Source organism: Canis aureus, chromosome X (genome assembly GCF_053574225.1).
Source record: "Canis aureus isolate CA01 chromosome X, VMU_Caureus_v.1.0, whole genome shotgun sequence".
Classification (NCBI taxonomy): domain Eukaryota; kingdom Metazoa; phylum Chordata; class Mammalia; order Carnivora; family Canidae; genus Canis; species Canis aureus.
In genome coordinates, this window is record NC_135649.1 from 41,001,788 (window position 1) to 41,014,556 (window position 12,769).

Here is a 12,769-nt window from a genome sequence, read left to right on the forward strand (position 1 = left end):
AGTTCTTTCCAGTTTTTGAATGGATGCTTGTATTGCGATGTATTTCCCCCTCAGGACTGCTTTTGCTGCATCCCAAAGATTTTGAACGGTTGTATCTTCATTCTCATTAGTTTCCATGAATCTTTTTAATTCTTCCTTAATTTCCTGGTTGAACCGTTCATCTTTAGCAGTATGGTCCTTAACCTCCATGTGTTTGAGGTCCTTCCAAACTTCTTGCTGTGATTTAGTTCTAATTTCAAGGCATTATGGTCTGAGAATATGCAGGGGACGATCCCAATCTTTTGGTATCAGTTCAGACCCGATTTGTGACCCAGTATGTGGTCTATTCTGGAGAAAGTTCCATGTGCACTTGAGAAGAATGTGTATTCAGTTGAGTTTGGATGTAAAGTTCTGTAGATATCCGTGAAATCCATCTGGCCTAGTGTATCATTTAAAGCTCTCGTTTCTTTGGAGATGTTGTGCTTAGAAGACCTATCGAGTATAGAAAGAGCTAGATTGAAGTCACCAAGTATAAGTGTATTATTATCTAGGTATTTCTTCAGTTTGGTTATTAATTTTTTAAAATATTTGGCAGCTCCCACATTCGGGGCATATATATTGAGGATTGTTAAGTCCTCTTGTTGGATAGATCCTTTAAGTACGATATAGTGTCCCTCTTCATCTCTCACTACAGTCTTTGGGGTAAATTTTAGTTTATCTGATATAACGATGGCTACCCCTGCTTTCTTTTGAGGACCATTTGAATGGTAAATAGTTCTCCAACCTTTTATTTTCAGGCTGTAGGTGTCCTTCTGTCTAAAATGAGTCTCTTGTAGACAGCAAATAGATGGGTCCTGCTTTTTTATCCAGTCTGAAACCCTGCGCCTTTTGATGGGGTCGTTAAGCCTGTTCACATTCAGAGTTACTATTGAGAGATATGAGTTTAGTGTCATCATGATATCTATTCAGTCCTTGTTTTTGTGGACTGTTCCACTGAACTTCTTCTTAAAGGGGAATTTTAAGAGCCCCCCTTAAAATTTCTTGCAGAGCTGGTTTGGAGGTCACATATTCTTTCAGTTGCTGCCTGTCTTGGAAGCTCTTTATCTCTCCTTCCATTTTGAATGAGAGCCTTGCTGGATAAAGTATTCTTGGTTGCATGTTCTTCTCATTTAAGACCCTGAATATATCCTGCCAGCCCTTTCTGGCCTGCCAGGTCTCTGTGGAGAGGTCTGCTGTTACCCTAATACTCCTCCCCATAAAAGTCAGGGATTTCTTTTCTCTTGCTGCTTTAAGGATCTTCTGTTTATCTTTGGAATTTGCAAGCTTCACTATTAAATGTCGAGGTGTTGAACGGTTTTTATTGATTTTGGGGGGGGATCTCTCTATGTCCTGGATCTGAATGCCTGTTTCCCTTATCAGATTAGGAAAGTTTTCAGCTATGATTTATTCAAATACGTATTCTGGCCCTCTGTCCCTTTCGGCACCCTCGGGAACCCCAATTAAACGTAGGTTTTTCTTCCTCAGGCTGTCGTTTATTTCCCTTAATCTATCTTCATGGTCTTTTAATTGTTTGTCTCTTTTTTCCTCAGTTTCCCTCTTTGCTATCAACTTGTCTTCTATGTCACTCACTCGTTCTTCCACCTTGTTAACCCTCGTCGTTAGGACTTCTAGTTTGGATTGCATCTCATTCCATTGATTTTTAATTTCTGCCTGACTGCATCTAAATTCTGCAGTCATGAAGTCTCTTGAGTCCTTTATGCTTTTTTCTAGAGCCACCAGTAGCTGTATAATAGTGCTTCTGAATTGGCTTTCTGACATTGAATTGTAATCCAGATTTTGTAACTCTTGATAGAAGCGCGAACTCTTCTCACTGTATCATTCCAGCTGTTCTCTCTTTAAATCTCAGGCCGAATTCGTAGATTTTCAGGATAATTTGAAGGTTATCTGGGTAATTTGGTGGGGACAGGTGATTTGGAGACCCTACTCTTCCGCCATCTTGCCCCTCCTCCCAATAAATAAAATCTTAAAAAAAAGATTTCCCTCTGGTGTGTTGACCCTTTTGTTCATTCAGATCTATTCATTTGTTGGACACCATTCAATGACACTGATTGCTGAGCATAAGGCTGGGTGCAGAAGAGTCTATATACTTAGGCTTCAGGTTACTTAATTACCGTCACATTTCATCTTGGGTAATCTGAAGTGACTACTTTAATTGGAGTTCTGCATGTTTCCAAACCTTAAGCCACCTATTAGCAGTCACTTTCCTGGTTGACACCTAAAGACAGCTCATGATGTTCTTCATGTAGGGATTTTACTAGTTTATTGGAAGCCAGACTAATTATTTATCCTTTCTCCAGGTTATTGAGGCCTTCATGCTCTTTGTATACCCTCCCCTTATGGGCAGTAAACCTCTCTGACTTTTGGATAGGAAGAGAATAACCCCTGAATCCAGAACCACCGTACTGCATTGTACCATTACCACTTTCTCTCCAGCTTTGCAGATAAAGAGGAACAACTGAGGCTCATTTATTTTTGTGCTACACAAGAGCTGAAATTTACTTGTGTTCTGGCATTGAAAATGTCCTACGTCCCTCCTTGGACAGGCAGGAACTTATCCCTCTTTTGTAGGAAAGGTTTACCAAGCAGTGTCCTTCTGTGAGGGTGAAGATTTGAAATCATGGTGCCATAGGGTTGGGAGTCTGGGAAAACAGCCCATTTCATATAGGATTCTTTCACTGCCAGTGGCCAAAAATAAATACATAAAAAGACACAAAGTGGCTTAAGCAAAACCGTCAATCTGTAATTCATTATAAGCTCAAATGTTAGAGGTAGAGCCAACTTCATGCGTGGCTCAATGCAGAGCATAAATTGTTTATCAGGAGCCGTCAGAGCTACTTTCTTGGGATTGCTTTCTATTTTGTGACTCTTAGCAGAAACTCCTGGAAACTTCCATCTTACAATGCCTAATACAATGACAGCATTCCCTTCCTTGGTAGAGCAGTAAGGGTCCCTAAATTTGGTCTCATTGATACTAACTGGCTTGATATGTGTCCATTGCTGAAACAATTGAGAATGGAATGTCCAAATCCTGGGTCTCTTCGAATCCAACGGGGAACTCAGAAAGTAAAAAGATATATATTTATTTAGTTGAGAGAGAGAGAGAAGTAGGGGAGGGACAGAGGGAGAGGGAGAGGGAGAGAAATCCTCAAGCAGACTCCACACTGAGCACAGAACCCGACGAGGGGCCCAATCCCAGGACCCCAAGATCATAATCTGAGCTAAAGTCAAGAGTCAGACACTTAACTGACTGAGCCAACCAGGTACCCTGTAAAATCCACTATTTAAAGTGGTTTTTCCTATATAGACAGAATTGTGCATTTGATCACCATTACCTAACACCGGAAAATTTTCATCACCTCAAAAAGAAATCCCATGTGTCTTAGCACTCACTCCCCTCCACCTCTGGCAACCACTACACTCTTTTCTGTTTTTATAAGCTTTCCTATTCTGGACATTTTATATAAATGGAATCATATAATCACATGTATAATATGTGACTTTTTATGATCTGGCTTCTTCCACATAGCATACTGTATTTAAGGTTCATCCATGTTGAGACATTTATCAGTACTTCATTCTGTCTTCCTTTTTTTTAAGATTTATTTTTTTATTTGAGAGAGAGAGAGCCAGCAAGTACAAGCAGGGGAAGGGGCAGATGAAGAGGGAGAGAGAGAATCCCAAGCAGGCTCCGTACTGAGGGCAGAATGCAGCACAGGGCTCCATCTTACAACCCTGAGATCATAACTCGAGACTAAAACAAGAGTCAGATGCTTAACCAACTGAGCCACCCAGGCACCCCAGTATTCATTCCTTCTTATGGCCAATTAATATTCCACAATATGGATATATCACATTTTGCTTATCCATCCATCAGTTGACAGATATTTGGTGTATTTCAGTTTTTGGCTATTATGAATAATGCTGCTGTAAACATTCATATGCAGGTTTTTGGGTGGGCTTATGTTTCCAGTGATCTAGGGTATATACTTACGAGTGGAATCACTGGGTTATATAGTAACTTTATGTTTAACCATTTGATTAACTGCCACCCTATTTTCTACAGGGGCTGCATCATTTTATATTTTTGCCAGCAATGCATAAGTGTTCCAACTTCTCCATATCTTTACCCATACTTGTTACTGTCTTTCTGATTAATGCTATTATTGTGGGTGTAAAATGGTAGCTCACTGTGGTTTTGATTTGCATTTTCCTAATGACTAATGATGTTAAGCTCTTTTTATGTGTTTATTGGCCATCTCCATATCTTCTTAGGAGAACTATCTACTCAATTCCTTTGCCAATTTTAAATTGGGTTATTTATATTTTCATTATTGAGTGGTAAGAGTTCATTACGCATTCTAGATCTAAGTTTTGTGAGATATGTGACTTGCAAATATTTTTCTCCCATTCTGTGAATTGTCTTTTCACTTTCTTAACATTGTCCTTTTTTAAAGATTTTATTTATTTATTTATTTATTTATTTATTTATTTATTTATTTGAGACAGAGAGAGAGAGAGAGGAGAGTGCGCAAGCATAAGCAGGGGGGAAGGACAGAGGAAAAGGAACAAGCAGACTCCCTGCTGAGCATGGAGTACAACATGGGGCTGGATCCCGGGACCCTGAGATCGTGACCTGAGCCGAAATCAAGAGCCAGATCCTCAACTGACTGAGCCACCCAGGCACACCAACATTGTTCTTTGAAGCACAAATATTTTTAGTGTTAATGAAGTCCCCTTTGTCTCTTTTTCTTTTGTTTGTGCTTTGGCTCTCATATCTGAGGAATGATTGCCTAATCCAAGGTCAAAATGATTTTTTTCCCTGTTTTCTTCTAAGAGTTTTTTAGTCTTAGCTCTTATATTTAGGTCTTTGATCCATTTTGAGTGAACGGTTGTATATGGTATGAGGTAGGGGGTCCAACTTCAGTTTTTCTGCATGTGGATATTCCATTGTACCTGCACCATCCATTGAAAAGACTATTCTTTCTGCATCAAATTATCTTGTCACCCCACACCAGCTTAAAAGCAATTATTGTTCTTGATGTATTTATTTATTTATTTTTTTTTAATATTTTATTTATTTATTCGAGAGAGAGAGAGAGACACACAGGCAGAGGGAGAAGCAGGCTCCATGCACCGGGTGCCCGACGTGGGATTCGATCCCGGGTCTCCAGGATCGCGCCCTGGGCCAAAGGCAGGCGCCAAACCGCTGCGCCACCCAGGGATCCCTGTTCTTGATGTATTTAAAGGGCTGGAAAAGATTAAATAGAAACATCTATAAAGTCATGAGACAAGTTTGAAAACAGATACAACATACTTTATGTAGTCCCTTCAAAGTAGTCATTTTGGGAGTATCACTGAGATATGGGGGATGGAGGTGAAAAATTAAGGTGAAGTATCATGTATGTGACTAGCAAACTGATCTTCGCTGGTATTTAAAAAGAGAGAATTCATGGCAGCAAGAGCATCAACTGAGTGAGTATATAGCATTCTAAGATGGTTGCTTTAAAGAAAGCACTGATTTGGGGGACCTGGAGGTTCAGTCAGCTAAGCATCTGACATTAGCTCAGGTCATGATTTCAAGATCCTGGGATCAAGCCCCGCATTGAGCCCCACATCACATTAAGCTGCACATCAGGGCTCTGTGCTCAGTGGGGAGTCCGCTTGTCCCTCTCCCTCTGCCTCTCCTCCCACTCACGCTCTCTCGCTTTCAAATAAATAAACAAAATCTTAAAAAAAGAAAGCACTGATTCAAAAGTACACATACTGATTCAAAAGTACACATTATGCCCTCAAAACAAAACAAAATTGCTAACTTGAGACAATATACCACAGTAGTTAAGAGTATGGACTTTGGGATCAGCAACTCTGGGTTTAAATTCAGATTCTACCTGTTACTAATTGTATAAATTACTTAGCTTTCTGATCCTCACTTTCTTCATCTGTAGTATAGGATAGTAGTAGCATTGATTTCATTTTTTGTAAATTTTGTTTTGATATTAATTCAGACTTGCAGTGTTTATATTTTACCAAATCTACTTCATTTATTTTTATCATTTTGTGTGTGTGTGTGTGCGTGTGTGTGTGTGTGTGTGTGTGTGTGTGTGTATTTTTCTCCTGAACCATTTGGGAGCAAGTTGAGGATATCATTCCCCTTTATCCCTAAATACTTCGGTGTATATTTTGTAAGAAAAAGGACATTCTCTTACATAACCACAGTACATTTATCTAAATCAAGAAGTTTAAAATTGATACGATACTGTCATCTAATCTGTAATACATATTGGTTTTGTCATTTTAATGAATATTGCCCTTTGTAGCTATTTTTCCAGGTTCAGAACCCAAAATGAAATTATACACTGAATTCAGTTGCCATGCTTTGTTAATCTCCTCCACTCTGTAATAGTTCTTCAGTCTTTATTTGCAGCTTATGACACTGACATATTTAAAAAGTGCTCCTCGGTTATTTCACAAAAACATTTGTTGTTATTTTTTTGATTAAAATGAGATTACATATTATGAGCAAAGATACCACAGAGACGATGCACTGAGAAGGACACATCTTCCTTTTGTAAGTAACTAGTCATTTATAGGGAGCTATCAATTGGAATCAAATGAGATGATAAACATCAAGCATGGGGCACAATGCCTGGCATGGTGTAAGTATACAAAAAAATGTTAGGCACCATATTTGTTATTTTTCCTATTATGATTTCTACTGTTGTTATTATTTCTACTATTATAATATTGTTATTGTTAATCAAAAATATTTTAAGATCTGGACCCAGTATTCTACACTATCCATGATTTGAAAGAAATCAGAAACATAGAACAAGGTAAGTTAAGGAAATACTGGGTTTAAGTGCCAGTGGCGTGTTGAACAAGACAACCTCTGTGATCTTCCAGCTTTGGGATCTCAAATTCTTTGTTTCCTGAAATACTGACTGATTGCAAGACCCGTGAGAAGGGTGTTGATGGAATTTAATTAATTTTACACCCTCACTTCAGGTCATCTTTACTTCTCACTATGTTGTATTCCTAGAAATCATATCACAGAAGGATCATGATAAAGTAGGTTAATGGGTTCCTATAAGAGCAACACCATAATTAAATGCTATGTTCTGATTAAGCTTGAACTTAACTGTAGTTAGAATGGGTAAAGCAAATATGGAACAACTATACATTTAATCATAACCGTTTTTATGTCAAAACATTTTAAAAAAAAAAATCAAAGCTATGCCCATGTAGTAACAGACCAAACAATACAGATCTCATGATGAGATACAAGTTTCCTGCTTCTCCCTTCCCCATCCCAGGTCTACATACCAGAGGTAACCTCTTAACAGCTTGATTTTAGGTTTCTTTTTTTTATTTGTTTCTTTTTTTTTAATTTTTATTTATTTATTTATGATAGTCACAGAGAGAGAGAGGCAGAGACACAGGCAGAGGGAGAAGCAGGCTCAATGCACTGGGAGCCCGATGTGGGATTCGATCCTGGGTCTCCAGGATCACGCCCTGGGCCAAAGGCAGGCACTAAACCGCTGCGCCACCCAGGGATCCCGATTTTAGGTTTCTTATAGGTTACCACGTTAAGTCTAGATCAGAGATTGCACACTGCAGGCCAGTGAGTAATATTTTGCCCAAAGATACATTGTGTCTAACTCACATAGTGTTTTCCATTCTCCTCTAAAGAGTTGTTAACCTTTTAAAATAGGAAGATTTCACATGAAACCAAATTTCCAGTCTTTCTGGAGAAACTGGAACCTCTGAACCTGCATCATGCAGCCTGAGCTGAATAGAAGCTGCCCTTTTTATTCAGGGTAGGCACTCTGTAATTCACTGTGTTCCCTACCTACTCAGCTTTACGCCTCTGCTCCCTGCCTGGACTCTTGAGGCATTTGAGTTGGCAACCTAAGCTTTATCTCTTCGTTACTCAAAGTTTTGGATCTGCAGTTTTGGCATCATCTGGAGCTTCTTAAAAGTAGAGTGTTGAGCCCCATCTCAGACCTGCTGAATCAGAACTTGCATTTTAACAAGATCCAAGGGCGATTTGTATGCACGTGGAAGCTTGAGAAGCTCCGGGATAGAGAGTATACTTTTATCTGACCCATTTTCTTGACATATCAGTTTTAGACCATCTCTTCCACACAGTGTGAGAGAGGAGGAAGCAGAATCACAAGCTCTTCATTGATGTACATCTTCTTCTTTACTAGATATCGCTAAATTATGCTTCAACATAGTTTTGCAAACTGTCATTGCCATCAGCAGAGCATGAGGTTCCATTTCCACGTATCACCACTAACACTTGGTGCTGTGGGTTTTAAAAATGTTTTCCCAATCCAATCAGTGTTCAAAGGTATCTTGTTGCTGCTTTAATTTTCATTTCCTTGGTGAATAATGGAGATGAGCATCTTTTCTCATGCTTATTGTCTATTTAGGTTTCCAGTTCTGTGAATCAGTCACCTGTTAATGTGTCTTTCCTCTATCCTCACTTGGGGTTTTCTTTTTTGCTTATTTACTAATTTCTTTTATACTTATTATATATTCTGTATACTAATCCTTTCTTAGTCATATACATTGCTGTGCAGTGAATTGTCTATCTGTGAATTGTCCATATTCTGATGTATTTTGTTTTATAATAGTTTTAAAATATAATTAAGTAAAATGTATCAAAAATTTCTTTTTGGTTTTGACTTTTTGTGTTTGGTTTAAGAAGTCCTTCCATACTGGGACGTCGAGGTGGCTCAGTGGTTGAGCATCTACCATGTGCAAAGGGCATGATCCTGTGGTCCTGGACCACATGGGCCTGCTTCTCCCTCTGCCCGTGTTTCTGCCTCTCTCTGTGTGTCTCTCACAAATAAATAAATAAATAAATAATCTTTAAAAAAGAAAGTTAAAAAAAATCCTTCCTTACCTTGAGATCATAAAGGTATCTTCCTTTAGAGTCTACCAAAAGTTTCAAAGTTTTGCTTTTTAAAAAGATTTTATTTATTTATTTGAGAGCGTTTAAGAGAGAGCACAAGAGGGGGAGGAGGGGAGGATGGAAGAAGGGGAGAGGGGAGGAGGGGCAAAGGGGGGATGGGGGAAGGGAAAGGGCAGAGGAAGAGGGAGAGGCAGGCTCCGTGCTAAGCAGGGATTTGACACAGGGCTCAATCTCAGGACCCCAGGATCATGACCTGAGCCTAAGGCAGATGTTTAACCATCCAGGCACCGCAAAGTTTTGCTTTACATGAATAGTCCTTTAATCCATCTAAAGTGTTTTCACAATTTGATGGTTGCCAGAGGGGGAGGTGGTTGGGGGGATGTATGAAATAAGTGAAGGGGATTAAGAGTACACTTATCATGATGAGTGCAGAGTAATGTATAGAATTCTGGAATCACTATATTGTACACCTGAAACTAATATAACACTGGAATTAAATATATATTGGAATTAAAATAAAAATAAAAGAAAATTTGTTGTGTTTATCATAACTTTATGGTCAAGTTATGATTATTTCAGGCTCTTTTATCATTCCACATTGGATTTATTATTATAACTACACTGAATTTATTGACTCATTTTGGGGGAAATTGACATCTTTATAATATTAAGCCTTTTCTTCCATAAACACAGTATATTTTCCCATTTATTTAGGTCTTCCTTTATTTATTCATGTTTTGTCATTTTCTCCATATGTATCTTTTCTTCCTATAATTTCTGATTTATTGTTGTTTCATTTCTAATTTTGATATATTGAGCTTATACCCAGCACTTGTCAAGCTCACTTTTGTTTGTAGGTATCTTAGATTGTCTTAGACAATCTAATTATATTATCTCCTAATAACAGGGTATCAACCCTTCTAATTTATGTACTTTACTTCTTTGCTAGTATTTTTTCTAAAGATTTTATTTTTTAAGTAATCTCTACACCTAAAGAGGGGCTGAAACATTCAACCCCAAGATCAAGAGTCACATAATCCGCTGACTGAGCCACCCAGGTGCTCCTACTTGTCTTAATTGTAGTCACCTGAACTTCTAGCACCATGGGGAATAGAAGCAATCCTAGTGGGTATCCCTGCCTTTTTTAAAAAAGATTTTTTTAAAGATTTTATTTATTTATTCATGATAGTCACACAGAGAGAGAGAGAGGCAGAGACACAGGCAGAGGGAGAAGCAGGCTCCATGCACCGGGAGCCTGACGTGGGATTCGATCCCAGGTCTCCAGGATCGTGCCCCGGGCCAAAGGCAGGCGCCAAACCGCTGCGCCACCCAGGGATCCCTAAAAAAGATTTTTAAAAAGATTTATTTATTTGAGAGAGAGAGCAAGTGTGTGAGGGGGGGTAGGGAAGGCAGTGGGAGAGGGAGAGAATCTCAAGCAGACTCCACACTGAGTGAGGAGGCCTATGCTGGGCTGGGTCTCACAACCTTGAGATCATGACCTAGGCTGAAATCAAGAGTCAGACATCACCCCAGTGCCCCAAGATTTTATTTTTAAATAATCTCTGCACCTAACATGGGGCTAGAACTTTTAACTCCAAGATCAAGAGTCACATGCTCTACCAATAGAGCCAACCAGGGGCTTCTTGTTTTTTATTTTAATGAGAAGACCTCTACAGTTTCACCATTAAGTATGATATTTTCTTTAGGCTTTGAATTGATATCCTGTATCATGTTAAATAAAGGTTCACTTCATTCCTAGTTTGCCAAAAAAGAGGGTTTTTTAATTTGAGAGAGAAAGAGAGAGAGAGGAGAGAGAGAGAGAGGGAGAGAGAGAGAGAGAGAGAGAGAGAGCATGAGCAAGGAGAGGAGCAGAGGAAGAAGCAGACTCTCTGCTGAGCAGGGAGCCCAACGTGGGACTCAAGGTCATGAACTGAGCTGAAGGCAGATGCCCAACCAATTGAGCCACCCAGGGGCCCTCCCCCAAAATCATGAATAGGCATTACATTTTATTAAATATTTTTTTCTGTATCTACTGAAATGATTATGTATTTCTTTATCTGTTAATGTGGTGATTAAGCTGCCAGTTTTTTTTTAGTGTTAAAGCATCCTTACATTCTTGGAATGAACCCTACTTGCTCCAGATTTTTTGTTACTAAATCTGCTGACATAGACTTGCCAAAATTCTATTTTGGATTTTGACATTTATATTTGGGTGTTTGGTCTATAATTTTTCTTGTTTCGTGTTCTTTCTTAATTTGGGTATCAAGACTATACAAGGTTCATAAGATGAGTTTTGCAACCTTTCTATCTTAAATAGTTATGGGAAAATCCACACCTAAAATAATTGGAGGCTGTGAGGAGACTTTTAGTTGTGATCCAAATGATTTAGTGGGTATTGGTTTATTTCAATGTCACTATCTATTCTTAGGTTTATTCTGATCATTTATGTTTTTCTGTAAAAGAGACCATTCATCTGTTTTCATATTTATTTGCACAAACTTATTTGTATTTATTCCTTTGTGCTTTTAAAATTGCTACAGTTTATGCCTATGTATTTATTATACACTTTTTTTTGTACAAAGAACAGGAAGCACGGCAGCCTTGAACTTTATGGCATCCATACTTGAATCCTGGAAAACGTGCAGCCATGCCTTCACATCTCTGAGAGAAAATTATTTTCATCCTATATTTCATCAAATTATTTTAATCCTATAATTCTATACCTGGTGAGGTTAGACTCAAGTCTCTTTCAGTAAAGTTAAGGGTATGAAAGTACTTAAATATAAATATTTTGCCTCCCATTCGTCCTCTGATTTGAGGCTACTAGAGAATTTATTTTTTCAGCAAAATGAGGTAGTAAAACAAGACAGGGGGTCCAGTAAACAATGGAGATAACATTGTAAGGAAGTGAAGGGATGTCATGAAATGACAACCGTGAAGCAGGCCTAGAGATTAATCCCTTCATTTTTTTTTTGAGATTAATCCCTTTAGTTGAGAGCAGGCAAATGAGGAGAGGCAGCTCTAAGAAGGAAGTTTGCAACAAATGAAAGGGAATTGTTATAATATCTGATACACGTAAGGAATTAGAAAAAAATTTTGGCCCCTGTTGGAATGATCTGCTGAAGCATTTTGGTAGATATATAGAGCAGGGAACCTGCTCTTTCCTCTGCCTATGTCTCTTCTCTCTCTGTGTCTCTCATGAATAAGTAAATAGACTCTTAAAAAAATAAAAAAATAAAATGCCTATTTTGAAGATTAAGATTCTGACTTTAGCAGAACTACAGTAATTGTCAGTGAATGGAATCACATGTAACATCCCTTAAATAAAAGTTTATCGACATAAAAAAAAGAAATAGTAGTATAAGCTTACAGGTGACATACAGAATGTGTAGGTAAATATTAGAAGAGCCCAGTTAAACATATTGAGAGGGGCTGTTCCTGAGAAGTGACTGGAGGATGAGGAAGGGAAAGAGATTACTTTTCATTTTAAGTCTTTGAGTACTCTTTTATTTTAGAGGTTTTATTTATTTATTCATCAGAGACACACACACACAGAGAGGCAGAGACACAGGCAGAGGGAGATGCAGGCTCCATGCAAGGAGCCCGACATGGGACTTGATCCTGGGACTCCAGCATCACGCCCTGGGCCAAAGGCAGGCACTAAACCGCTGAGCCACCCAGGGACCCCCTTGAATACTCTTTTATTGTTTAGATTTGTTTATTTATATCAGTACAGATTCAGGGATTCCTATTTTACCCGTGGGTCCTAATCTTGTACTTTTATTTATTGTTTACATAAAACTTTTAATG